The sequence below is a fragment of the Phyllobates terribilis genome, unplaced genomic scaffold, assembly GCF_046119375.1.
Source record: "Phyllobates terribilis strain yellow unplaced genomic scaffold, ASM4611937v1 Scaffold_7__3_contigs__length_470593459, whole genome shotgun sequence".
NCBI classification, from domain to species: Eukaryota; Metazoa; Chordata; class Amphibia; order Anura; family Dendrobatidae; genus Phyllobates; species Phyllobates terribilis.
The window spans coordinates 195366979-195391615 of record NW_027362767.1 but is presented as its reverse complement, the minus strand read 5'-3'; positions in this window follow the sequence as shown (position 1 = coordinate 195391615).

Here is a 24637-nt window from a genome sequence, read left to right as displayed (position 1 = left end):
GGTGCAAGGAGGGACCAGAGTAACTAGGTATCAACTCGGACTGACCAAGGTCACACGGCGGCTCAATCAACTCCGTGAACCAGGGAAGGACTGAGCAGAGGGACCAGGTGCTACTCTAAGCCAGTCCTTGTATGAGAGCAGGTGACTCCCATGGGTCAGAAGGCAGGGACTGACCGGTACAGCAGATGAGCACGGCAGGCAGGCTGACGGGTGATCTGGGTAGACGGACTAGCAGTCACCACGGGTAACTGGCAGGAGCCTCCAGGTAGGCATGGCAGGTAACGAGCAGGAGCCTCCAGGTAGGCTGGCTGGTAGGCACGGCAAGTGACTGGTACGTTCTCTGGGTAGGCAGGCTAGCCTGGCCCATAGACAGACTGGCGGGTTGGACCGTAGGCAGACCATCGGGCTGGAGAGTGTACTTGGCTGGCGGAGACAGGTAGCAGGTAAATGCACCGGATAAGCAGACTAGCCAAGCCCATAGACAGACTGGCGGACTGGGCTGTAAGCAGACTGTCAGGCTGGACTGGTAGTCAGGCTGGCGGACTGGACTGGTAATCAGGCTAGCGGACTGGACTGGTAGTCAGACTGGCAGCGGGATCTGAGCGCTGAAGCAGAGTTAGTACACAGAGCAGCAACCTTGCACGGGCACCTCCATTTTGGAGGAGGTGCCTTTTATATGAGAAGTCGTCCGGCCATTGGCCGGGGACTCCTTAGGACGGCGCGCGCGGCCCCTTTAACAGGGAGGGAGCGTTCGCGCGCCCTAAAAACAGTGCCCGGGAAGCTGCTCGTGCCGGCAGCAGCAGCAGGAGAGCCGGAAGATGCCGGGCCAGGAGCGCGGCGGTAAGGGGGACGGCGCCTCTGTTTGTCAGAGGGCAGAGACGCCGATGCTACATTGTGTTACACGCATGCCGCCTAAGTTCAGATACGGGCGAGATCGGTTACACAAATTTGTTGAAATCCTGGGGGAACCATTACTCAGGGCGACCATAGGCTGCAGCTTCTCTCAGGCACAGGATAGATCCTGTTGCTGACCAGACACATCTGATAAGAGTCTTCATAAAAACGATAGAGCAGTAACATTTAATGAGGCACGGCCAGTGCAATGCAAATGTCTCTTTGAGCAACAGGCTCCAGTAATAATAGTACAGTCTCCTTTGCAGCACAGCAGTACACAGTCTATTATCCAGTAGCACAGTACATCACAGTTTTAATGCATACACAACCACAGGCTTTTCCTTCACAAGGACTCAATAGTACACAGCATTCTTTGTCCTGCATGGAGATGTAGGGGGGGGAGGGTGTGATGAGGGACATGATCTCTATGACAGGCTTCCTTCCAGTCCTTATCTTCCTGGCTGATAATACTCCACACTGTTAGCTCAGGGAGTCTAACTGACCTTTGTTTAGCTTCCCTCCTAACCTGAATTCTGTTTCATTGACTTCTGTGAGATACAGATCATAAGCCACCTTTCTCTTCGGCTCCGGCCAGACAGTAAACAACTTCCCCACAATCCCCCTGGGGCTCTGCTAAAACGCTCCCCTTCTCCTGTGACTGTGTTAATCCCTCTAGTTGCTGGATGCTTTTAAAGCAACAGCACTACTTCTGCATGTCACACTCTGCAACAGCGCTACTTCTACATGTCACAATCGCCGCACGTGAACCTCGCTCTGTCATTCCCTGGCGTAAGGCCCTGGCTAGGGAAGGGAGGGGGATGAGCGCTAGTCGAACCCCATTGACAACTAAAGGCAACAAGGGGGAACAAACAAGGGAAGATAGCTTAGATTTAAGTCGACTTTAGAGAGATGGACACACCCGTCCTCATAGCTCCAGAGAGGAAGAAGTAGTGCACTTGCTCTGAGCCTTCACAAGGAGTAATGTGATTATCACTGGCACCTCCCTCCAGCAGACAGCAAGTATTTATATATACAGGCTAGGGTGTTAATTAGCAAGAGTAAGGTAGCTGCTGGATCCTAGAGAGACAGCCTCTAAGAAGGTGTCTGTAATGCCAATCGAAGAGATTTCCTGCAACCAACAGCAGAGTGACAGTCTGTCACTTCTGACACACCCGTGACACACTGGGGGGATTCATAAGTCTGCAGTCACACAGATTGACTGCTGACTTATCGATTTGGACCAGACAACCCCTTTAAGTGGTTCTGCTGATCGATGTGGGTCCCAATAGTCCCCACTGATCAATATAACTTGTTTTCCCAGAAGAACCTCTTTAATGCAAAGTAGCATAATTGTACATCACTGTAATGGTGTGTACACAGTAGGTGTGCAAGAGCCATCTGTATTTTACAGTCAACATTCTGCTCTAATGGGGATAACCACAGGCGGATTTAGGCTGTGTGCTCACGATGCAGAAATGAAGCAGAAATTTTCCTGAGCATTTCTGCATCTCCCTGGCAGAAAAAACGCATGTGGTTTTTACATGCGTTTTTGATGCTTTTTTGATGTGTTTTTGCATGTGTATTTGCCATGCGTTTTTCCAATGCATTGTTAGGCAAATCCGCATGCAGAAACGCACAAGAATTGATTATGTCCGGATTTTTTCTGCAACTAAAATCCGTGCAGAAAAAATCCTGACCATTTGCACAGAACTTGCAGAATGTCATAGGAAGTCATGGCATAAGGTATGCAATGCGTTTCTGCTGTGTTTCCGCGCTGCAAATCCACACCAAAAGTGCATCGTGGGCACACAGCCTAAAGGTAGCCTTGATAAGCAGGAAGAAGAGTGTTTTACAAACAAGAGTATTACTCCCATCATCTCTCTGCAAGTAAACCTGAATTTACACGGAAAGATAATTTTGAATGAGCATTCTTCAGGTATATTTTTTCAGTGTAAACGGGCTGCAGATCACTCAATGAATGAGGAAAACGCTCGTTCATCAGGTGAAATGATCTTTTGTGCAGCGCCAAAGATGATTGTTCTCTGGGTGCATCGTCTATTGTAAACAGGACTTGAGCAGCCGAGAACCATGGCAGCCTATGAGCACTGAACGACCCATTACAGATAGCTCAGTGGGCATCGTTTACTGGGGTCTGTCTGTGTAAATATGTTAGTAAACAACCGCCAATCGGTAATGGTTTGCCTATCAGCAGTCGGTCAGTGATGCTGGTCGTCCATATAAACGGACCTTTGTATTGTGTAGATATATAATACATATTTGCACCCAGTAACTTACTGCTGACATCTCATCTGATTAGAGTCACTGAATACATACAGTTGTGCTCAAAAGTTTACACACCCTTGCAGAGAATGTCCTTGTTTCAGAGAATATGAATGATAACAAACAAACTTTTTCTCCACTCATGGTTATTGGTTGGGTGAAGCCATTTATTGTCAAACTACGGTGTTTTCTCTTTTTCCTTCCTGTAGGCGGTAACTTTAAGTCAGGAAAGCGCAGCTAGCCAATCAGAGGACGGGAAGCATCCAGTGTCCCAGACACAAGGGCCTTTGCAATTGGCTGCTGAAATCACATGTCCTCTCCATATAAAAACCGGCCATGTTCCCCCAGCGCCATTTTATGCATGTCACTGAAGGAGAGAGACGCTGCTCCTGCACCCAGCTCCTGTGTAATGAGAAATATTAGCTAGATAGATGGGGGCTTGTTTGGAAGTCAGAGTAGATAAGTCCTGTGCTGTGTACCTGTTCAATCGACCTTGCAGCACTTTTTTTTTTTTTTTTTTGTGCAATTACTGAGATTCTGGCAGAAAGATCAGGGCCCATGCCATAGAACAGTGCTGTGCACCGGTTGTATTGTGCCCCATGCAGACCTTCAATCTATTTCTGCACTTGCTAAAGTGATAAAGCAAGCAAGCCCTTGTAGGTCACTTATTGATTTTGTGGGGGTGAAATTCAGCTATCTGCAGAGCTTGTCAGTGCAGAGCTTCTGAGTGCAGAGCACAAAAAACTTTTTTTTCATTTGCTAATATGACAGTGCTGTGTTAGCCCAGTTTGTCATTTTTTTTGGTGGATGAACTTCAGCTTTATGCACAGTAAAACAAATATGTTTTTGCTGTTGCTAGCCACAGTCCACCAAAGATTATTTTGTGTTACACTCTGCTATAAGCCATCTAGTGTTTTTAGTGGCGGTGAAATTCAGCTGTTTTCAGAGTAAAAAAATAGATATTTTCGGTTACTAGCCACAGTCCACCAAAGATTTTTTTTGGGGTGTCACAAGCGTGATACACTTTGCTAAAAGCCACCTACTATTTTAGTGGCGGTGAAATTCAGCTGTATGCAGAGCTTATGCAGAGTAAATACATCTATTTTTTACTGTGACTAGCATGATACAGCAGGCTAGATCTGAATTTGAAATATCTTGAAGCATATATTTTATGTTATACAGGCCTGATCCACAGTCAAAAACGACTTTCTTTGATTCCTAACGTTATACGGCAGGAGATACCTCAGTTTGAAGAACATCTCACATGTTATGCAGGCCTCATCCACAATAAAAAATACTTTCTTCTGTTACTAATGTGATACAGTAGGGGACATCTCCGTTTGAAATTGTTTGTAGAATATCTCCATGTTATACAGGCCTCATCCACACTAAAAAAATACTTTCTTCTGTTACTAACGTCATACACTAGGGGGCATCTCAGGGTGCCAAGGGAGGGTGGTTCACTGCGATCAAGGGGGGTTGGCGATACCAGAAAAACTATTAGTGAAGGTGTTAGTGAAGGCGAGGAACAAATGGAAGAGGTGATGGGTGAGCAACAGTCAGAACATGAAGAGGATAATCATAAACTCTCTGTTCATGTTTGGCGGGAGGGGAAGGAGGAAACAAGCATCCGAATTACCCAGCCACCAACACAGCATGGGCTTGAACATAAGGAAAGAGGCCGACATATGAATGCGTTCTTGCTGCACTATCTGCAACATGATCCCCATATAGTTATGATTCAAAATAGTGCTGACGACTGGGTTGCCACTCTGTTAGATCCACGTTATAAGAGTAAATAATTTTGCCAGATCCTTCCCACCCTGGAAAGGGACCAGCGAATGCTGGAGCATCGAAACACGCTTTTACACAACCTTAACATAGGTTTTCCCCAAGCCAGTAGTGAGGCACACAGAGTTCATTGCGGCTCTACACTTCCAACCTTCGGCACATCAATTCGTCAACTCCAAAATATTAGCAGCAGCAGTAGTGTAAGTGGCAGAAGCAATTTCTGTGAGTCCTTTCACACATTTTTTAGACCAGCTCATGCACCTGCACAACAGAGTACAAGTCTGACACATGGTGAACGGCTGGAGAGGATGGTGCACTCCTAATTGACTCTCCAACTGCTGGGTTGGCTGTAGTGGAGGAGGTTTGGGTTCCTAATTCTACAATATCTACTGTAGTGAAATTAATACCACTTTGCTGGTGTCTGCCACTAATTTTTGGAAATGTGGAGAATCCTGATTGGGTCTCCATCTATTGGGTTTCGCTGTAGTGGAGGAGGTTTCTATCTCCATTAAACTACTTCTACTCTGGTGAAATTGATGCCACTTTGCTGGTGTCTGCCACTAATTTTTGGAAATGTGAACACTCCTGATTGGGTCTCCATCTATTGGGTTGGCAGTAGTGGAAGCAGTGTCGGTCCCCATTAAACTACTTAAACTCTAGTGAAATTGGTGCAACTTTGGTGGTTTTAGGCCCTTATTTTTTTAAATGTGAGCACTCCTGATTTGTGTCTCCATCCATTGGGTTTGGATGTAGTGGAAGAGGTTTCTGTCTTCATTAAACTACTTCTACTCTGGTGAAATTTCTGCCACTTTTCTGGTGTCTGCCACAAATTGTGGAAATGTGGGGAATCCTGATTGGGTCTCCATCTATTGGGTTGGCTGTAGTGAAAGAGGTTTCTGTCTCCATTAAACTACTTCTACTCTAGTGAAATTCATGTCACTTTGATGGTGTTAGGCCCTAATTTAGAGAAATGTAAACACTTCTGATTGAGTCTCTTTCTACTGGGTTTGCTGTAGGGGAAGAGGTGTCGTTCCTAATTCTACAATTTCTACTGTAGTGAAGTTGATGCCACTTTGCTGGTGTCTGCCACTTTGGTGGGTTTAGTTTAATTTAATTTTTTTAAATGTGGAGAATCCTGATTGGATCTCTCCATCTATTGGGTTGGCTGTAGTGGAAGAGTTGTTGGTCACCATTATACTAGTTCTACTGTAGTGAAATGAATTCTTTGATGCAGATATTTTTGTCACAGGGGTACACAAGATATAATTGAAATTGGTTTTCTTAGTACCGTGGTATATAAAGCAGGCTATATTTCATCTTTTAATTTTTTGGTGCTGATATTGTTCTCCATACAGGAGTACACATTAGTAATGAGAGAGCACTAAATGTACTCAACTTAGTGGTTCAGCAGTTTCTCAAAACCTACCCAGATCTGCCACAGCTGCCTGTGAAAGTACAATGCGTGTGTGCCCATGTCAGAAAGTCAGCTATAGGTTCCGCCACCCTGGCAGTGCTTCAGCAGCATTTGCATCTTACAGCTCACCGACTGTTGTGCGATGTCACCACACAATGTTGCAGATGTTGGGAAGGATTTGTGAACATCAGAAGGCCATTGTTGAGTATCAGCTTCAACACTCCCATCGGCATTCAGGTCAGCCTCCGCACATAAGAACTGATGAGTGGGCATGGATGTCTGACATCTCTGCCATCCTCAAAAACTTTAAGGACCCCACCAAGATGGTGAGCGGCGATGACGCCAAAATTAGCATCCCCATCCCGCTTATCTGTCTACTGAAATGCTTTGTGCTCACAGTTAAAGAGGAGGCATTGCAGACGGAGCAAAGAACTATGCAGCCCAGCCTCATCTCAACTCAATGCGGATTTCGTTATAGTGAGGATGAGGAGGAGAACATAGACAGTCGTTCACTTGGGGAGGACAGTGAAGTCTTGGCTGTCTTGGAAGTCTTGATACCCCTCTTTCAGTCTATGGGAAAGCTGTATGAGCTTTGCTTAATGACTTTCAGTTGTCTAAACCGTGGCTTTGCTTATGCACGTTATTTCTCTAAATGCATTGCAGATCAGGCCATTGTCCAACTCTGTAGTGATTAAATTCAAGGAGTAAAGAAAGATCTTTGTCTGTGACTAAGCACCACCGAGAAGTGTGAGCTGATGTTGGACAGGCTGCCATTGCTTGTGCAACAAGCTGCATTAGAGGACTTCTTGGGAAAAATGACAGCCGGAGTAGATACGGTTTTCCTCTACGCCAGTCCTTTCATTGAGCTAAAGAATATAGCTGTGGTGAAATATAACTCTCACCGAGAAGCAGTGTTAGACTGAAGAACATTGAGCCCACCAGAGGATTTGATTATGAGGGACCACCTTTCTCCCCCACTAAAGAGCCCCATAGCAGCTGCAAGGTTTGTGCTATGAGCTCTCCTGAAGGAAAAGCCAGGACCCACCAGAGGATTCTCCGGTTCTCTGGTGGGCCAATCCAACCCTGCCGAGAAGCATCCCTGGCTAAGAAAAGTGTGTGGGAAGGTTTCTGGACACTCTATGGCTGCTTTTTTGCTGTGGCCTGGCTCCAGTGAGATGTACCATCCCTGGCCACATTCACTTGTCCACGTGTCTGTGGTTAGGCGGTCCTTCCCACTAAGTGCACTGGGGAGGGCACAGGTAATGTTGTGGGACCCGTGCTTGTGGGAGGCGGGATCGACACTGGGAGAAATAGTGGCTGCTGGGGACCGAGTTTGGAGACCCAGCCGCCGCCACCATGGAATTGTGAAAAGCTTCTGCCTCCACGAGCCTAAAAGGCAACATTTCAAGTGCAAGCAGCTGTCCAGAAATGTGGCAGTTTAATTTTGTGGCCTGTGGGTGGGTGGGTGGCTGTGTTGCATTCCAAGTAACAGAAAACTAAGGAGATGGATTGCCACATCATCATCACAACCTGCAAGGTTTGAACTATGAACTCTCCTGATTGAGAAATCAGGGCCCACTGGAGGAGTCTCCAGTTCTCTGGTGGGCCAGTCCAACCCTACCAAGAAGCATCCCTCGCTAAGAAAAATGTGTGGGAAGGTTCCCAGACACTCTATGGCTGCTTTTTTACTGTGGACTGGCTCCAGCAATTCATAAGATTGCATCTATAAGGTCCTTTCAGTGGCTCCCAATAGCCCAGCGTATCCAGTTCAAACTACTAACACTGACGTAGAAAGCCATCCCTAACCTTTCTTCTCCATACATCTCTGAACTAATCTCCCGATATATTCTCTTCCGTAATCTCTGATCCTCCCTAGACCTCCTTCTTTCCACACTTACTTGTTCCTCACCCAATCACCTCCAATACTTCTACCAAATATCCCCATCCTCTGGAATTCTGTGCCTCAACACGTCCGATTAGCCACCACATTCAGATCCTTCAGACACATCCCATCTCTTCAAGACAGCCTTCAGACTGCCATTGCCTCGCTGCCACCTCACCTCAACACCACCAGAGCTAATGCAACTCCACGACCTATTGTCTCCTTCCCCACTATCCTGTAGAATGTAAGTCCGCAAGTGCAGGGCGTATAAGACTTAAGATGCAATATGGCACCTTGGATGTAAGCCCAGTTATGTTCTCCCTCTGATATCTAACAATAACAAACAGGTAATACTGGAGAAACTTGCACCTACTGCCACTCAGTGTCTTCAGCTCCTTTGTGAGAAACTAATGTTTGCTCAGCCAGTCTCCCAAATAAAATTCCTGAGGTACGGAAATTGTGGATGGCTTTGCTTCTGGTACTGGGTGCTAATACCAAACCGTGGCGTGCCATTCACTGGATATTCCTGGCTGGTTGGAGACAAGCTGATTCCCACAGAAAAGTACCAGCATCAAGCTAAGGAGATAGTGGCCTCTATCATCATGAAGGAGTTTGCTCGTTGTCTAGTAGTCAGGCTTTTATACTAAAGATCCTGCTCATTTTTATAGTTTTAAGTGAGCAAGCAGTGACCGTGGTTTCTGTAGCAGCGCATCCAAGACCGGGATAGTGGTGGAGAAATTGCTGTACCATCAGGTTGAGGATGCGAGTCATGCAAGGCACGTGTCTGAGGTTGTCCCGGCGTAAGGCCACCATCATATTACACTAATGTGCCCCTGAGGGTTCGGTTGCCACAAGGGGGGATACTGAAGCCTGTTAGCAGGTGTAGTGTCTCCTCACCCAGGTAAGGAAGGTGCACTGGTCAGGACCCTAATCTATATTCAACACTACACACTCCTGACCTATGGGAGGCAAGTATGCACCATAGTGCTGCCTCAGCAGGATCACAAGTGAGGGGACCCAAAATTTGGGGGAACCATGTAGTGGGTGAAGAGTAGAACACAGTTTTAGTGTACACACATAATCTGCTATATAATAGCCAGCCATCTTGAGCACAAGGTTCTTGGTTCCGTTCTCGATTCTTAGTTCCGACTGATGGAGTGTGAACTTCATAGCTGGCAGCGGCCATGTTTTGGAGCCTGCAGCGTGTTGTAGATGCACGGTCCTCGTGCTCTGACCTTGACACGAGGATCGGGTATGAGTTAACAGAGTCTCTATCCCAGCCAAGTTCCCTTGCTCAAGACGGTCGGGAGCTATAGTGAAACAGCTCCACAAGCAAAAGGATCCCAGGGAGTACGGACGGAGCGGCGTATGCCACCTGTACTCTCCATTCTGGCCCAGCCAGAGGGATTCCTGCTGCAAGAGGTGTACCGGGCCCCGATATCCGACTTTGCCACTTTACGTCTCTGTCAGAGAAGCCCGGAAGGCTACAGTGGATCCTGTCGCGGGACCGACGGAACAGCAATTGCCACCGTGCCCCAAATCTGTGCATAGTCGAGAGGGAGGCCCAGCCTTTACACGTACGTGGACAGGAGAAGGTTGAAAGGACAGTTTAGGAACACTCGGTGGGTCCTGATCGAAGTGCCTGAAAATCCTGGGTGCGCTGAGCCCTCGTCTCTGGTGACCGCAATAATCCGTGAGGACCAGGGAGAAGCCTTGCTGCTGCTTACAATAACGTGAGTAAAAGACCTGGAAGACCACCCTTAAGGCCTCCGGACTCTTTATTCTGCACCGCACCACACAGCACCAGGGTATTCCTATAACTACTCCTTCCATCCTCCTGCTCCCCTGCCCTGAGGCCCTGCTCCGCCTGTGGGGAGTCATGACATCTCAAGCTGCCATAACATCCCGCCTCAGAGGACTGCTAGCAGCGCTGGTGGCTCATCATCAGACACCGCAGGTGGCGTAGTCTCAATTCCACCACTCATCCTCACCAACACCGATAGCCTATAATTTTGAGTGTGACGGCCCTGGGCACGGAATGGGCCCAGGCCACGGCTACATCCCCTCGACATCTGACCCGGCTCCGAGTACCCCCCTCCATCTTCCCAGGGCAGGGCTGCAAGCGTCACACACTTACACTCCGTGTATATAATCAGTGAGGTTACATACACTCACACACCTTGTACAGTACAGACCAAAAGTTTGGACACACCTTCTCATTTAAAGATTTTTCTGTATTTTCCTGACTATGAAAATTGTACATTCACACTGAAGGCATCAAAACTATGAATTACCACATGTGGAATTATATACTTAACAAAAAAGTGTGAAACCACTGAAAATATGTCTTATATTCTAGGTTCTTCAAAGTAGCCACCTTTTGCTTTGATGACTGCTTTGCACACTCTTGGCATTCTCTTGATGAGCTTCAAGAGGTAGTCACCGGAAATGGTTTTCACTTCACAGATGTGCTCTGTCAGGTTTAATAAGTGGGATTTCTTGCCTTATAAATGGGGTTGGGACCATCAGTTGTGTTGTGCAGAAGTCTGGTGGATACACAGCTGATAGTCCTACTGAATAGACTGTTAGAATTTGTATTATGGCAAGAAAAAAGCAGCTAAGTAAAGAAAAACGTGTGGCTATTAGTGTTGAGCGAGCACTAAAATGCTCGGGTGCTCTAAGCTCAGGCCGAGCTCGCCGTGATACTCGGGTGATCGACCCGAGCAACCAGCTCAATGTTAGTCTATGGGAGACCCGAGCATTTTTGCGGCGGCACCCCCGGCAGTCTTTTAAAAGCCTAACAAGTGCCCAAAACGATAGTGACAGTGTTCAAATGACATGGGAACAGCATGGGTATCACCACAGGAAGCATTTATGACCCCCAAGTCACTGCTGTCAACAACATGGTCAGAGGTATTAAGCCACTTTTACGGGCTCACAATAAAACGTTCAAAAACGAAACTGAAACTGCTTTCCTGTGAAATATGTTAAGGAAGTTCCTTTCCAGGGTAAAGACTTGTGTGTAAGGTAAAATAAATAACCAAAACCAAAAATACTCCTCCACACCTTGGGCTATGTTCACAAGTAGCATTTTTTATGCGTTTTTGCACTTTTGTATTGCTTTCAACTGTGACAAATGCATTCACTGGGAAATGTCATTTTAACATTTTACAACCTTATCTGGCCATGTGCTGTGTGACACATGCATACAGTGCTGAAAAGACATGGGAACAGCATGGGGAAGACCCCTGGAAGCATCTCTGACTCCCAGGTCACTGCCTAAAAGTGTGCCCATCAGAAGTCATCCTTGCCGCATCAGAAGATGCAGACTTGCAACTATCCCCGTGCAAGTTCTTGTCCCAGGGCAATGTTCAATTGTACCTCCCCCATTCCTTGCAATGCAAGTGTGATGCCTCTTACTCGAAAAGCCCTTTATTTTACCCTGGGAGATGGGGGACTCGGAGTCGGGTCCTGTGATGGAGAGATGGGGTGCAGCCGTGACCCGGACCCGACCCATGCTCAGGGCAGTCACATTAAAAAGGATGGTGTGGGCTTATCCGGGCTGAGTGGCTGATTTACGACTACGCCACCTGTGGCACCTGGTGAAGGCCACCAGCGCCACTGCAGTCCGCTGAGGCATGGTGTTATGGCAGCCAAAGTTATTACTACTCCCCACAGGCGGAGCAAGGCCTCAGGGCAGAGGGACAGGATGGAGGGGGTAGTAGTAGAGGAGAACGGGCGCCGCATCGTGCGGTGTAGCGCAGAATAAACAGTCCGGAGGCCATAGGGGTGAACTTCCAAGGCTTTACTCACTTTAGAGATCGCAAAAGGAAGGCGACTCCCTGCTCCCCATAGAGTCCTGCAGTCGCCAGGGACGGGGGTCTGACAACCTCCGAGCAAGTCCAGCGTTCAATCGGGACCCTACACCAGAATGTTCCTGAACTACAGACCGAATCCTTTCCTGTCCGTGTGTGTACGAATAGGCCGGGTCTCCCTCTGAGCTCCTCTCAGAACAAGGGCACGGGTGGCAGCTCCGCTCCGTCCGATACCCGGTGGGATCCTCAAGGCCTACCGGGCTTTCCCGACCTGGACATGGAGTAGCAAGGTCGGGTGTCGGGGGCCGGTACCCCTCTTGCAGCCGGACTCCCTCTGAATATATCAGCATGGCGAGGACAGGTGGCGTACACCGTTCCGTCTGCATCCTGCCTGGGATCCATTTGCTGTGGAGCCACACTCTTAAGCTCCGGGCCTTCTTGGTCGTGGTCCTTGACCGGGTTGAGACATTCCTTGTCTACAACCTGCCCCTCGTCCCAAGGCCGGGGTACGAGGGCTGTGTCTCCATCCGATGCAGGCCCACACAGGATCTGCACTCCAGGAGGGAGGTCACAGTGCCAAGACTTGACTACACTGTCAGTCAGAGTACGATCAAAGAACCAAAACCAAAGATGGCTTTTTATTAAATATGAAATTTAAAGTGTAACTAACTTGTAAGTCCTCCACCTTCACCCACTAACTGGTTCCCCTCACTCTTGGTTCCCCAGTCTCCCTGTAACCAGGGGTGCAGCACCTAGTGCATATCAGCTCCCTCTGGTGGAGAAATGTGGTGTTGGATGCAAAGGTTGGGTCACGACTATCACACTGTTCTTACCTCAGAGGAGGAACACTACACTCCATTAGAGAAGTGCAGTATCCCTGTGGCGGTCGAACCCTCAGGGGCGCCACACAAGCGCAAGTATGCAGCCTGACACCCAAACACCCACCCCCAGGCTGCAATACCATACTGCTTGCTTGCTTGCACTTTAAATTGGGCCTTTTTGGCATGTGGAGGCGGAATCTGGCCACCACGTCATGGCTGCGTTGGCGGCCTGGTATCCATACTCAGTCCCCAGCCGCCCAGCGGCTGGGTGTCCACACTCGGTCTCCAGCCGCCAGGGGGCTGCCGGGTGTCCATAAACGGTCCCCAGCCGCCCCTATTTCTCCTTGGAACATCCCCCCACACACTTTTCTTAGCCTGGCCTGCTTTAAGGCAGCATTGGACGAGCCCACCAGAGAACCAGACTCCTCCGGTGGGCCCTGGCTTCTCCATCAGGGGAGTTGAGAGTGCCAAGGTGAGGACCATGATGATGATGATAGAAGTTAGCATCTGCTTTGTTTTCTTGGAATGCAATCGCATGTATGTAGTTGCGGCTAGGCCTGAGGTGGTCAGCATTTTGGCTCATATCCTACCTCCTCTGAGGATTGCTGGATGTTTTCCTGCTACTATCCCAGTTCTATGACTCCCGTTAAAACAAAGCTTCAAGTGATGAATGATGGATGAGGTAGTGGCAAAGGAGAAAGAGCAGGAGGAACAGGGACCATTCACATCAATATCAGGCCAGTCAACCACACATGTCTTGTAGGATATGTTTCTGTACCAAAAGGAGCGGTTCGGCTACACATTTATAGGGCATACAGTGAGTGCAATGCCTACCAAAAATTTCGAGGCAATCCAATGCCCCTTGGAAGTGACATGGAGGTCAGAGGGCCTTAACTAAACCTTTTTTTACATTTGTAGCAACTGGGTCTCCTGTACACTGTTGGCCTAAGCAGTGAATGGAAGGCTTTCCAAAAATTATGAGGAACTGCAATGCCCCTTGAAACAGACGTGGATTACAGCGTACTAAAAACCTTCTACCCATTATTGGGGAGTGGGTCTCCCTTAGTTTTCACCTTTTCATTGCAAAGAAAAAGCTGACTAAAATTAGGAGGAAATGCAATACCCGTTGGAAGAGTCGTGGAGGTTAGAGTTAATTAAAAACAACATTTCAATGCCCCTTGGAAGAGCTGTGGAGTTCAGAGTGGTTTAACAAGACGGTTTTAATGCCCCTTTGAAGAGACGTGGAGGTCACAGTAGCTTAACAAGATGGTTTTAATGCCCCTTACAAGAGCCATACAGTACAGCATTTTACAAACATTATTCCCATTATTGAGGAGTGTGTCTCCCATAGTATTTGCTTAAGCCTTCCAAGCAAAAGCTGCCAAAAATAAGGATGGTGGAACTTGCAATGCTCCTTACAAGAGCCATGCAGTACAGCATATTACAAACAGTATTCCCATTATTGGGGAGTGTGTCTCCCATAGTATTTGCTTATGCCTTCCAAGCAAAAGCTGCCAAAAATTAGGACAGAGGAACATGCAATGTACCTTACAAGAGCCATACAGTACAGCATCTTAAAAATATTATTCCCATTATTGGGGAGTGGGTCTCCCACAGTCTTTGCTTATGCCTTCCAAGCAAAAGCTGACAAAAATAAGGATGGAGGAACTTTCAATAATGGCAACACGGACCATGGTCACCCTGGTGGTATAGTGGTGGTGGAAGCTGAGGATAAGGAGTAGAACATAAAACATCCGAAATGGGGTAGCGTATACCCATGTGTGGGTGTGAAGCGGTGCATCTGATTACACCTCCCGAAAAAACACAGTGGATTTGACTTTATGTTACTCTGCTGTCATTTGTTGGTGATGAGAAGTCTGGCCCAATCCAGCCCTTGTTTATTTTGATAAGGGTCAGCATTGTCAGTTGACAGGCGAGTGCGCTTATCAGTTATAATTCCCCCAGCGGCACTAAAAACACGCTCCGATAACACGCTAGCGGCAGGGCAGGCCAGGACCTCCAAGGCGTACAGAGCGAGTTCATTCCAAGTGTCCCGCTTGGATACCCAATAATTAAAAGGCACAGAGGAATCACGGAGAAAGCTGGTACAGTCGGCAAGGTAATCCTTCAACATCTTTTGAAACTTTCCACTCCTTGTGAGAGTACCCCGCGCCTGTAAACTGGGCGGGTCTCAGAAAACTGTCCCAGAACGTTGACAGTGTTCCCCTGCCTCTGCTGGATTGGAGTTGCCTCTCTCTTGCTTGTACGCCTTGGTTGGTCAACGAACTGTGACCTCTGCCGCTAGCGTGTTCAGATGGGAACTTTTTTAACAGTTCTGCAGCAAGGGCCTTCTGGTATTGCCCCATTTTTGTAGACCTCTCCACCTCAGGAATAGGAGATATAAAGTTCTCCTTGTTGCATGGGTCTAGAAGTGTCACCAACCAGTAACGACTGTCCCCCAAAATTTTGAGAACACGAGGGTCATGGGAAAGGCAGCGTAACATAAACTCAGCCATGCGTGCCAGACTGCTAACAGGCAAGACTTCCGTGTCCTCACCAAGAGGATGACTGATCATGCTCTCCTCCTCCTCCCCCCTGTCCTCAGGCCACCCACGCTGAACCGACGGTATGACAGTTGTACAGGTACTACCGTCTACAGTGCATGATACAAGCTCCTGTTCTTCCTCCTCCTCTCCCTCATTGTCCTCCAATGCACGTTGGGATGAGATAAGGCTGGGCTGTGTGTAATCGACCGCTATGGCTTCTTGATTCATCTCATCATACTCTGGCTGCAATGCCTCCTCTATAATTCTCTGCAGAGAGCGTTGCAAAAGACAGACAAGTGGAATGCTGACGCTAATGATGGCGTCATCGCCACTCACCAACTGGGTGGACTCCTCAAAGTTTGTCAAGATGGTACAGATGTCAGACATCCAGGTCCACTCCTGAGGTCTTATGTGTGGAGTCTGACCTGAATATCGATGGCCTTGTTGCAGCTGTTACTCCACAACTGCTCTCTTCTGCTCACAAATCCTTTGCAACATGTGGAGGGTAGAGTTCCAACGTGTGGGGACATCACACACCAGTCGGTGTGACGGAAGCTGCAAACGCTGCTGCAACACAGCAAGGGCGGCGGAAGCTGTAGCCGACTTGCGAAAATGAGCTGACAGGCGGCGTACTTTGACGAGCAGATCTGGCAACTCGGGGTACGATTTAAGAAACCGCTGAAAGACGAGGTTAAGCACATGAGCCAGGCATGGTACGTGTGTGATCTCGCCTCGCCTCAGAGCCGCCACCGGGTTACAGCCATTGTCACACAAGACCATGCCTTGATGTAGGTTCAGCGGTCTCAGCCACAGATCTGCCTGCTCTTTCACAGCTGTCCACAACTCACAAGCAGTGTGAGGTTTATCACCTAAGCTTATGAGTTTCAGCACAGCCTGTTGCCGCTTGGCGGAGGCAGTACTGCAATGCTTCCAGCCTGTAACTGATGTGTTGATATCTGAGATGGAGGCTGAACATGAGGAGGAGGAGGAGGATGATGCGCAGGAGCTGTACACTGTGGGGGCAACTCTGACTGACATAGGGCCCGCAATCCTCGGTGTGGGGAGGATGGGTTTCGTCCCAAGGTCTGACTGGGTCCCGGCTTCCACTATGTTTACCCAGTGTGCCGTCAGGGAGATGTACCGTCCCTGGCCACAAGCACTTGTCCACGTGTCCATTGTCAGGTGGACTCTCCCAGTAACTGCGTTGTTGAGGGCACGGCAGATGTTTTGGGACACGTGCTTGTGTAGTGCGGGGATGGCACACCGGGCAAAATAGTGTCGGCTGGGGACTGAGTACCGAGGGACTGCCAATGCCATAAGCTTGCGGAAGGATTCCGTCTCCACCAGCCTAAAAGGCAGCATTTCCAATGCAAGCAGTCGTGAAATGTGCGAATTTAGGACTGTGGCCTGTGGGTCGGTAGCTGCGAATTTCCGCTTTCGTTCAAAGGTCTGGGATATGGATAATTGAACGCTGCGGTGGCACGTGGACGTGGACGTTGATGCTGTTTCTTGAGAAACTGCCATAACAAGTGAAGACTGAGAGAAGGGGGCATCTTTGCATGCAGTATGGACAGGGGATTGCCTTGCACACACAACAGGGGGTTCTATTACATGCACAACAGCGGAAGAAGCAGTGGTGACACCCGATGACACTGGTCGTGGACCCTGGGGTTCGCCTACAAAGTCAGGTGCTTTGCTGCCATGTGCCTGATCATGCTGGTGGTGGTCAGGCTGGTAGTTTTGTCACCCCTGCTGATGCTGGCATGGCAGGTGGTACAAATGGCCTTTTTGGGGTTATCAGCAGAGTCTTTAAAAAAATTCCAGACTCTGGAAGACCTACCTGCGGCCACCACATTGCTTCTTCCTGCCTGTTGCGGTACTCTGTCTCCCTCCCCCTGTGTTCTGCTGGCCTCACTCTGCATGTCCTCCTGCCAAGTTGGGTCAGTTACTAGATCATCCACCACCTCCTCCTCTTCCACTTGCGCACCACCATGCTCCTCCTCACTTCCTGGCAATTGTGTCTTGTCATCGTCCACCTCTTGTGACAAATTGCCTTCCTGTGGCCGTGGCTGTTCAAATATTTGGGCATCGCTACATGGGATCTCCTCTTCCACCACTTCAAGCGGAGCAGGCTAAGGGCACAAATCTGGAAATGGACCAGTGAACAGCTCTTCAGAGTGTCCAAGTGTGGGATCAGTTGCTGTCTGACGACACTCGGCATGTTGGGAGGAAGGAGCATCAGGGTGAGGAGGAGTATGCGGTCGAGACTCACTGCTACTAAGAGTCAACCATGTGGAAGACAGGCCGGAAGTGGGGGTGCCCAGGTAACTGGAAGTATTATCTGCTATCCAATTAATAACCTGTTCACACTGATAAGTTTGCAATACTGGTGTTGTTTTGTGCTTCTCTAGTAATTCGGTCAAGAATTGGGAGCAAGAAGATGTGGCTGTTGGTTGTGGCACATTTTCACCTTGGCCACGGCCTCGTCCTCTGCACACACCATCACCAGAACGTCCAGTTCCACATCCTTTGCCATGCGCCTTGCCCATTGTAAAGGAAGTAAAATAACTTACACTCGCACTATCAATGGCAAAAGTGTAATAAAAAGTAGATTAGAACCGTGGAAGAGGAAAACCACAGTTCTATTTCTCTGGCCTACTCCCGACTCTTTTAAACAATCTGAACAATAAGGGAGACACTATTACTGTTTTTCTTAACGGAAAAAATACCAAAAGCTGAATAATAGCGATTTCTTACCGTGGAACAGCAAAACCACAGTTATAATTTACTGGTGTATACCAGACTTTTTTAAATATATATATTTGCGGCTGAACAGTGAGCGACACACTCAAACTGTTTTTTTTTAGATACAAATGACCCAAAAGTGGATGATACAGAGATTTCACCCGTGGAACTGCAAAACCACACTTCTGTTTCTGTGGCCTACACCAGACTATTTTCAACAGATATATTTGTGTCTTAAAAATCAGAGACACACTTTTTTTTTTTTGGGGGGGGGTGGCACCAAAAGGCTAATAAGACGGGTCTTTGTACATTGTGAAGGAGGAAAAAAAAAGAGGATTTAGATGAAAAAAAAGGATTTTTCCTGCCCTCCAAGACCTGGAGCTAAGTCCAGCAATTTCAGAAACAGGAGCACACAGGACTGTAATGCAGCGTTTGCTGGTATAACCACTGCGTCTCCTATACAGCCTGCCTGCCTGCCTGATATCTGGGATGGATATTAGTCCTGAGAAGGACTGTTTGATTGATCTGGCAGCCTTTACAGACCCTACACTAACTATTTCGCAGGATATATCTCTCCCTAAATCAGCAGCGCTGTCCCTACACTGTCTGATCCGGAGCGTCTGTGTCCAAGATGGCGAAGCCCGGTTTTAAATACTCGAGATGACGCTGTGCGGCCAGCCAATCACTGTAATGCCCACAAACAACATGGCTGAGGCTTTACAATGACTGGCTGGCAATCCCTGTATGTTCATTGGCTCTGTAAAGAGAGCCAAACATGCAGATCGGAGACCCGAGCTCCCGCCCAAGTAACCTGGAAATGCTCGGTGCTCGGCAAATATCCCGAGTAGTGAGATGCTCGGGCGAGTACCGAGCAGTGTCGAACATGCTCGCTCAACACTAGTGGCCATCATTACTTTAAGAAATGAAGGTCAGTCAGTCCGAAAAATTGGGCAAACTTTGAAAGTGTCCCCAAGTGCAGTTGCAAAAACCATCAAGCGCTACAAAGAAACTGGCTCAAATGAGGACTGCCCCAGGAAAGGAAGAGCAAGAGTCACCTCTGCTTCTGAGGATAAGTTTATCCTAGTCACCAGCCTCAGAAATTGCAGGTTAACAGCAGCTCAGATTAGAGACCAGGTCAATGCCACACAGAGTTCTAGCAGCTGACACATCTCTACAACAACTGTTAAGAGGAGACTTTGTGCAGCAGGCCTTCATGGTAAAATAGTTGCTAGGAAACCACTGCTAAGGACAGGCAACAAGCAGAAGAGACTTGTTTGGGCTAAAGAACACAAGGAATGGACATTAGACAAGTGGAAATCTGTGCTTTGGTCTGATGAGTCCAAATTTGAGATCTTTGGTTCCAAACACCGTGTCTTTGTGCGACGCAGAAAAGGTGAACGGATGGACTCTACATGCCTGGTTCCCACCGTGAAGCATGGAGGAGGAGGTGTGATGGTGTGGGGGTGCTTTGCTGGTGACACTGTTGGGTATTTATTCAAAATTGAAGGCATACTGAACCAGCATGGCTACCACAGCATCTTGCAGCGGCATGCTATTCCATCCGGTTTGCGTTTAGTTGGACCATCATTTATTTTTCAACAGGACAATGACCCCAAACACACCTCCAGGCTGTGTAAGGGCTATTTGTCCAAGAGAGAGAGTGATGGGGTGCTTACCCAGATGACCTGGCCTCCACAGTCACCAGACCTGAACCCAATCGAGATGGTTTGGGGTGAGCTGGACCGCAGAGTGAAGGCAAAAGGGCCAACGAGTGCTAAGCATCTCTGGGAACTCCTTCAAGATTGTTGGAAGACCATTTCCGGTGACTACCTCTTGAAGCTCATCAAGAGAATGCCAAGAGTGTGCAAAGCAGTCATCAAAGCAAAAGGTGGCTACTTTGAAGAACCTAGAATATAAGACATATTTTCAGTTGTTTCACACTTTTATGTTAAGTATATACTGTAATTCCAAGAGTTAATTCATAGTTTTGATGCCTTCAGTGTGAATGTACAATTTTCATAGTCATGAAAATACAGAAAAATCTTTAAATGAGGTGTGTCCAAACTTTTGGTCTGTACTGTATCTATCAAAGTGAATGGCTGCCCAATCTCCCTAGTCCCACAAGCTTGACTCTGATCTGTCCTTCAAACGTCAGATCCAAGCCCTCTCCACTTGCTGCTGACTCTAACTCTAAAGTATTTTGGGGATCCGCACATTCCTCAGCCATGAATGTAGAAAAACACCAGTACATGCCCTCATCATCTCCCGCCTCGACTACTACAATCTCCTGCTCTGTAGCCTCCCTTCTACCACTCTCGCACCCCTCCAATCTATCCTAAACTGTGCTGGCCGATTAATCCACCTATCACCCCGCTATTCCCAGGCTTCTCCCCTCTGTCAATCCCTGCGCCGGATCCTTTTTGCCCAGAGACTCCAGTTGAAAAGCCTAACTTTGGCATACCAAGCCATCGAAAACCTGTCTTCTCCATACATGTGTGACCTAGTCTCCCTGTACTAGTTACCTGCAAGCAACTTCACATCCTTCCAAGATCTCCTTCTCTACTTCCCTCTTATCTCTTGTTGTCACGATCGCATTCAAGATTTGTCCCGTGCATCTCCGCTAATGTGTAATGCTGTACCCCGACGCATCAGACTCACGCCTACTGTGCAAACCTTGAAAAGAAAGCTGAAGACCTACTTCTTGTGACAAGCGTACAATCTGGGGTAAGCCTCGCTCCAGCATACCACTGCACGACTTGCTGTACCCTGACCTACTGTACCCATCCCTTGTAGATTGTTTGTGTACCATGGCAGGCAGGGTCCTCTCTCCTCTTGTACCAGTCTGTGACCCCTTTTTGACATGTAACACGCCACGTAATAAATGTCCCTGTAATAGTAATAATAATTATAGTACTTGTACTCTGGGTCAATTGATGACACTTTCCATGTGTATACCACCCCTAATTTGATCTGTTTTGGCAGCTTTTGGCCCGTTCTAAGTTGTTGCATATGCGTTTTTTTGTCCCCCCCATTGAATCCTATGGCATTTGGTAACGTTCGACGAACATTTGACAAATAAATCGGCAAATATTGCTAATTCGGCGATTGTAATCCGAATCGAATATTGAAACATTTGCTCATCTCTACCAAAAACATCCATATGACCCTGATCAAAAATTCACATACCCTGGTGATTTTGGCCTGATAACATGCACAGAATTTGACACAAATTAGTTTGAATGGCTACTAAAGGTAGCATCCTCACCTGTAACCTGTTTGCTTGTAATCAGTGTGTGTGCATAAAAGCTGAGTGAGTTTCTGGGATCCAGACACTCTTGCATCTTTCATCCAGCCACTGACATTTCTGGATTGTGAGTCATGGGGAAAGCAAAAGAATTGTCAACGGATCTACGGGAAAAGGTAGTTGAACTGTATAACATAGGAAAGGGATACAAAAAAATATCCAAGGAATTGATAATGCCAATCAGCAGCGTTCAAACTGTGATTAACAAATGGAAAATCAGGGGCTGTGTAAAAAAGCAGACCACGGTCAGGTAGACCAACAACATTTTCACCCATAACTGCCAGGAAAATTGTTCAGGATGCAAAGAAAAACCCACAAATAAAATCAGTTGAAATTCAGGACTCTCTGAAAACTAGCGGTGTGGCTGTTTCAAGATGTACAATAAGGAGGCACTTGAAGAAAAATGCGCTGCATGGTCAAGTCGCCAGAAGAAAGCCATTACTGCATAAATGCCACAAAGTATCTCGCCTACAATATGCCAAACAGCACAGAGACAAGCCTCAAAACTTCTGGAATAAGGTAGAGTGATGAGACCAAAATTTAACCTTTTGGCCATAACCATAAACGTTACATTTGGAGAGAGGTCAACAAGTCCTATGATGAAAGGAACACCATTCCTACAGTAAAGCATGGAGTTGGATTGCTAATGTTTTGGGGATGTGTGAGGTACAAAGCACAGGAAACTTGGTAAAAGTTGAAGGAAAGATGAATGCAGCACGTTATCAGCAAATACTGGAGGCAAATTTGCACTCATCAGCCCGGAAGCTGCGCATGGGACATACTTGGACGTTCCAACATGACAACAATCCAAAACACAAGGACAAGTCGACCTGTCATTGGCTACAGCAGAACAAAGTGAAGTTTCTGGAGTGGCCATCTCAGTCTCCTGACCTGAATATCATTGAGCCACTCTGGGGAGATCTCAAGCACGCAGTTCATGCTGGACAGCCCTGGAATTTACAGGAACTGGAGGCTTTTTTCCAAGAAGAATGGGCAGCTTTACCATCTGAGAAAATAAAGAACCTCATCCACAACTACCACAAAAGACTTCCAGCTGTCATTGATGTTAGAGGGGGCAATAAACGGTATTAAGAACTGGGGTGTGTGAACCAGGGTCATTTGGATGTTTTTGGAGACCATCTAGGCTGATCTGATATCACCCTGTCTCCCCTACCATCCCTATATTGGTTCTTCACAAATCGCCACACAGGAACCTACCCCTGTATTTCCATAGAGCTTGGCCCTGGATAGGGAAGGGGGGTGAGCACTAGTCGATTCCCACTAACAACTAAAGACAACAAGGTCGATAGACACGGGGGGAAAAATAACTTAGCTTGAGCCGACTTCAGAGAGATAACACACACGTCCTCATACCACCAGAGAGGAAGTAAACAGATTGCACTCGCTCCAAGCTTTCACAAGAAAACATGTGAAAATCACCAGCACCGCCCTGCAGCAAAGTGAAACTATTTAAACACCCAGGCAAGGATGTCAATTAGAGCAGGAGGGAGGCAGCCGCTGGGTCCTAGAGTGAAACAGCAAAGAAGGTGTCTGTAATGCCAAATGAAGAGATCTTCTGCAACCAACTGCAGGACGACTGTCTGTCACACCTGTGACACCTGTGTCTTCAGTCCCTCACCACTGTGCTCCTCCCATTCCCCAAATTAAATATATTTAAATATTCTACCCCCAATTCATTATAATTAGTGTTGTGCGAGCACTAAAATGCTCGGGTGCTCAAAGCTCGGGCCAAGCTCACCGTGATACTCGGGTGCTCGACCCGAGCAACAAGCCCAATGTTAGTCTATGGGAGACCCGAGCATTTTTGCGGCGGCACCCTCGGCACTCTGTACAAAGCCTAAAAAGTGCCCAAAACGATAGTGACAGTGCTCAAATGACATGGAGACAGCATGGGGATTGCCCCAGGAAGCATTTCTGACCCCCAGGTCACTGTTGTTAACAACGTGGTCAGAGGTATTAAGCCACTTTTACGGGCTCATAATAAAACGTTCAAAAACGAAAGTGAAACTTTTTTCCTGTGAAATATGTTAAGGAACATTCTTTCCAGGGTAAAGACTTGTGTATAAGGTAAAATAAATAACCAAAAACAAAAATACTCCTCCACACCTTGGGCTATGTTCACAAGTAACATTTTTTTATGCGTTTTTGCACTTTTGTATTGCTTTCAACTGTGACAAATCCATTCACTGGGAAATGTCATTTAGACATTTTACAACCTTATCTGGCCATGTGCTGTGTGACACATGCATACAGTGCTGAAAAGACATGGGAACAGCATGGGGAAGACCTCTGGAAGCATCTCTGACACCCAGGTCACTGCCTAAAAGTGTGCCCATCAGAAGTGATCCTTGCCACATCAGAAGATGCAGACTTGCAACTATCCCCGTGCAAGTCCTTCTCCCAGGGCAGTGTTCAATTGTACATCCCCCATTCCTTGCAATGCAAACGCAAATATGCAGCCAACCAACCACCCACCCCCAGGCTGCAATACCATACTGCTAGCTTGCACTTGAAATTGGGCCTTTTAGTTTTGAGGAGGCCAAAGCTGGCCACTACCTCATGGCTGTGTAGCGCCGGCGTCCCTGCCCTCTGCTAGGCAGGGACGCTGTTCCCCTCACCTCTCTGCTCCGAGCCCGGCGTCCTCCTCCCGCTCTGCTGGCAGCGCGCGCTCCTTCCCGGCCACGGTGCTTAGGGCGAGCGCGCGCGCCCCCCCTCTTAAAGGGGCCGCGCGCGCCGTCCTAAGGAGTCCCCGGCCAATGGCCGGAGGACTTCACCATATATAAGGCACCTCCTCCAAAATGGAGGTGCCCGAGCAATGTTGTTGCACTGTTCACTACTCTGCTTCAGCCCTCAGGTCCCGTTGCCAGTTACCTGCCAGTTTCCTGCCAGAATCCTGCCAGTTTGCTGTCTGTTTCCTGCCTGATATTCCACCTACCTGCTTGCTAGCCTGAGGTCCGACGGTCTGCCTTCCGACTCCTGTCAGTCTGTCTATGGACCAGCTTGCCCGCTCACCTGGGAGCGCACATCTGCTACCTGCCTGCTAGCCTACCTGGAGGCTCCGCCGTCACGTGCTGTGACCACCTGCCATTCCAGAGACTCCTGCCCGCTCACCTGGGAGCGCTCA